This window comes from Coenobita brevimanus, chromosome 114 (assembly GCF_032717465.1).
Source record: "Coenobita brevimanus isolate Jiangsu-jjx chromosome 114, ASM3271746v2, whole genome shotgun sequence".
In the NCBI taxonomy this organism is placed as follows: Eukaryota; Metazoa; Arthropoda; class Malacostraca; order Decapoda; family Coenobitidae; genus Coenobita; species Coenobita brevimanus.
Window position 1 is genome coordinate 9795939 of NC_137067.1, and position 4880 is coordinate 9800818.

A 4880-nucleotide genomic window follows, 5' to 3' on the forward strand; every position below is an offset into this window, starting at 1 on the left:
AAAAGAGGAGGACCGTTTGGAGCAGGTTATGGCTGCTACGACGTCCCATGTACGGCCAGTATGAGAAACTTATTGAAGAGTTGAAATTAGAGGACTCCCATAGCTTCAGGAATTTTCTTCAAGTGGATGACAACATGTTCATGGAACTGCTGGAAAGGGCTGGTTCCCGTATCGAGTCAGGACACCTGGAAAAAGTCACTGTCACCTGGGTTGAGGTTGGCCATCACTTCACATTACCTGGTGACTAGTGACAGCTACAAAACCCTTTCATATGGCTTCAGAGTGGCCCACAATACCATCTCACTTATCATTCCCGAGACCTGCGAGGCCATCATTGCAGAGTACCTGAGGGATGTCCTGGCCTGCCCCACAACGCTGGAACAGTAGAAGGAGGTGGCTTCCCTTTTCTCCAACAAATGGAATTTCCACCACACAGTAGGTGCCCTGGACGGCAAGCATATTGCCGTCAGGTGCCCCCTCCAGTGGTGCATCTCTCTACTACAGCTACAAGGGATTCCACTCCATTGTGCTTTTGGCGTTGGTGGATGCAGACTACAAATTCTTGTACGCTGATGTTGGTACAAATGGATGTTCTTCCTACGCTGGAATTTTCTCTGCCACTGCACTAATGGAAGCTCTGGAAATTAACATCCTTGGCCTGCCTGAACCTGAGTCTCTCCCTGGTGATGACACACCTGTACCATTCTTCATGATTGGCGATGATGCCTTCGCACTTCGCAGAGACTCACAGTGACTCCTACCACACTTTTACCATGCTATTGACATATTCGTAGCGACTCATAGATAACTCTTAGCTACTCTTCGTAACTCGTGGATGAAATGAAACGAAACTTTTGAGCACTCCTGTGAAACTCCTACCTACTGTTGGAAGACTCCTTGCCACTCTTATCAACTCCTGGCGACTCCTAGCTACCCTTACAGTAGTTACAACGATTCTTAGCAACTCGCAATGGTTTTCTGATACAAGAATCCGTTGAGAGTAGCTGTGAGTCGCTAAGAGTCGCTAAGAACAGTCACGAACGCCTTAGGTACGCGCTAAGAGTTAAAAAAGAAAATCGTTGCGGTTCTCGCAAAATTTTGAACATGTCAAAAACATCAGGAGTGTGCGAGGAGTTCCGAGACAGTGCCAGTGCCGAGAGACCGTAGGACTATAGAGGAATTGTCAGGAGTAGGGTGCAGAGTGTCTCAAGAGCAGCAACTCGCAATGATTCCTCGTCCGACTCCTGAATGTGTGGAAGCCCCTTTAGGTCTGCTGCTGTCCGTTTTTGCCTTTACTACTGTACTATTCTTAAAAGATCTTTATTAGTGCACTGTAATAATGTAATACTATAATCATCATCATGATCATCATCATCATCTCTATTTCCTCCTACCTCTCCTCATTTTCCTCCTTCTCCTCTTCTTCCCTCTCCTCCTCCTCCTCCTCCTCCTCCTCATTATCATCATCATTATCATCACCACCCCATTTCCCTTTAACACTCCAGAGGGATGCAGAAACAGGAGCACATATTTCGGACTAAAATATGCCATTAATATATACAAACACGAACTTAATCAAGGAATTTAGTGACGCAAGTAAAAAATCTACATAAAGAGGAGATTTTCGCAGTTCGTAGCCGTCTGGAAGCAAGAATTTCACGCGTGTAGGGAAAAATTAGGGTCAGATTGGCGAGACGACTGCCCCGTGAGAAACTCAACACGGAATGTAAAGCGTGTGTTTGTCCTGTACTCTTTTTCCACACCTGAGGGGAAAGTTGTGGTGAAGGTGATATTACTGCATTGGCATCTTATGACTTTTCCATCGTTATCTTCCTTCACTGAAAACTACAGGTGTAATATTTACCTGATATTTGTCGTGTTGTTGTTGTTGTTGTTGTTGTTGTTGTTGTTGTTGTTATTATTATTATTATTATTATTATTATTATTATTATTATATTATTATTATTATTATTATTATTATTATTATTATTACTACTACTACTACTACTACTACTACTACTACTACTACTACCACGATCACCACCGCCACCACCACCACCACTACTACTACTGCTACTACTACTACTACCACTACTGCTACTACTACTACTACCACTACTACTACTACTACTACTACTACCACCACTACTGCTACTACTACTACTACCACTACTGCTACTACTACTACTACTACTACTACCACCACTACTACTACTACTACTACAACTATTTTTTTTACATCTAAAGGGAAAGCTGTGGTGTGAGCAATATCACTGCATAATGGTCATAACCTTTTCACCCTCTGCTATGTTCCTTCACCAAAATCAATAACAGCAATATATACTTTAAGCATATGTTCGTCTTGCATTATTATTATTATTATTATTATTATTATTAACACCAAAAGTAAAGGCTGTGAAGAGGGCGATATTACTGCAAATTTATCATAACATTTTTGCTCCTACTAATTCCTCTACCAAGAGCAAACACGGAATATTTACAGGATCATTTTTCTTCAGGAGACGCAGACTCGACCATGATTTACCCAATTTTGGTAAATCCTGAAGCCCGTACAGGAACCCACGGCCAACCTGAGCCCAGATTAACATATACATATTCACTATACTCTTTCTACTTTAACCTGGCTCAGATATTTGGCCTTTTGCATCATTTATGTAGCTCAGTGGCAGAAATAGGCAATACTACAGCTCTACATCCTTTCCACAGCACTTCATTGTGACTGGCATCATATTCTAGTGTTGATATATTGTTATAACTCGGTGTTCAAGGTGGGGAGATGGCAATTTTAGGCCACGTTAGATGAAAAGAGTATAGCACCTCTCCAAGTCTCATGTCTCTCTCTCTAAATTAAACAAGATCACCTGTCACTACCTGGATCTGAAAGTTAAGAATTATTCCGAACAGAAAAAGGTTATTTTTTTTGTTATACAAGGAAGAAGGAACCAAAGGCCAGGAGCCCGCAAATTGTTCCCACAAAAAAAAAAAAAAAAAAAAAAAAAAAAAAAAAAAAAACAAGATAACAGAGCCAAATTCAAGATGCCTGGACATACTGCGTTTGAAAGACTGGAGATCACGGGCAGTAGGAAATACAGAGGAAGAGAGTTTCAGATCTGACCTGCTGCATACATGAAGGACTGGGAGTATTACTGTACTTACCTACTCCCTCCCTACTTACCTTCATACGTGCCGATCTACCTACCTACCAATCTACACTGGAAATCATAGGCAGTAGGTAATACAGACAGAGGGAGACAGTTCCAGAGTTTACCTGTAGTTCTCTCAGGCTCCTATAGCTCAATCTTAGCTAAATTAAATTGTCTTGCACTCCGGAACTTAATACTAGACTTACTCCGACCATTTGTGTGTGCGTGTGTGTGTGTGTGTGTGTGTGTGTGTGTGTGGTGGGAAATGATGAGTGTCTGTAAACATATGGGTGGAAGTGACATAAGGAGAGGTGAGAGGACAGATGAAGGACTAGGAACAAACAGGCGGAGAAAAAATGTGACAGAGGAAAACTTAAGGGGAGTAGAAATGCTGGGGAGAGGAAAATGATGAAAGCATGAGAGGCCAAATGAGAGTCTGAGAGAGGAGGAAAGACAGGGAGAGAGCTGATGAAGAACGAATGATAAGATAAAATGACCTGAGGAAGGAGAGATGGAAAAGAGTAGTTAGGATGGAAGAAAGGGATAGGAGGACTGAGGGAAAGAGGAGTTGACAGAGAAAGAAGTGGAATGAAGACAAATATGGCTGTGAATCCGAGTGACCTGCCTTCCTGGGGGTTCCTCGTTCTCACTCTCGTCATGCCGTTTGTTGACATGTCGTGGCTCCTAAGTTTTTTGCCGTCGGTCCAGTTTTGACAAGAGGATGTGTTTGCTCTCAGCTCGAGTACCACGGTGGTCTCACAGTGGGGGCGCTGGGGGGGGGGGGAATGGTGGGGTGGGGGCACTGGTGGGGTGGGGGAGACGGTGGGGTGGGGGAGTGGTGAGGTGGGGGTGCTGGTGGGGTGGGGGAAATGGTGGGGTGGGGGTTGATGGAGGGGTCGGGAAGGATTTAAGGAGGGAGAAAAGGACAGAGGAAACACAGGAGAACAGATGGAGAAGAATAGGACAAGAACTGGAATTAGGATTTCGAGGTGAGGACAGGAAAGACAAGAGGGCAGATGGAGAAGAACAGGAATAGACTCTGGATTAAGATGAGCCGAGGCGATTGGGAGGAGGAGAAAGAGGGAAAAGACAGGAAAGCACATGGGGAACAGTATGTTAAGGATATGTATTATGAGAGCAGAATATGATAAGACAAAAAAGAACACTAGATAAAAAAATATGGGGAATGAAAGATGGGGATGCAAAAAACTGAAGGACAGAAAGACTGAAAAGAGGACGACAACATTGAAGAAAACTTAAAAAAGGGAGCAGACAGAGGGAGAGAAGTTGGGGGAAAGACTGAAAGGGCAAGAGGAGGAAGGAAGAAGCAGGGAGGGGATGATGGAGAGTGTGGGAAGGAATTGAAGGCCAAGAGAAGAATGGAAGGACAGAACATATGGAGGAGTATGGAAGGAGTATTAGGTTTAGGATTAAGATTAGCATATGGAAAGAAGACTGATACAAGACGAGTGTGTAAAGACTTGGATTAGTGTAAGAGGGAAGGTTAAGACGAGAAGGTAAGGGAGAGAGACAGAACATATGAAGAAAGAAGGAGAGGAAAGATAGAGGAAGAAATGATGAAGGGAAGGGAAGGGCAGAGGAAAGATGGAGGGAGAAGAGACAGAGAGGATAAGGAGGAGAAGGAGGGGGATGGAACGATAGGACAGAGGAAAGACAGTAGACAGAACACAAACGAGAGGATAAAAGGAATGTGTG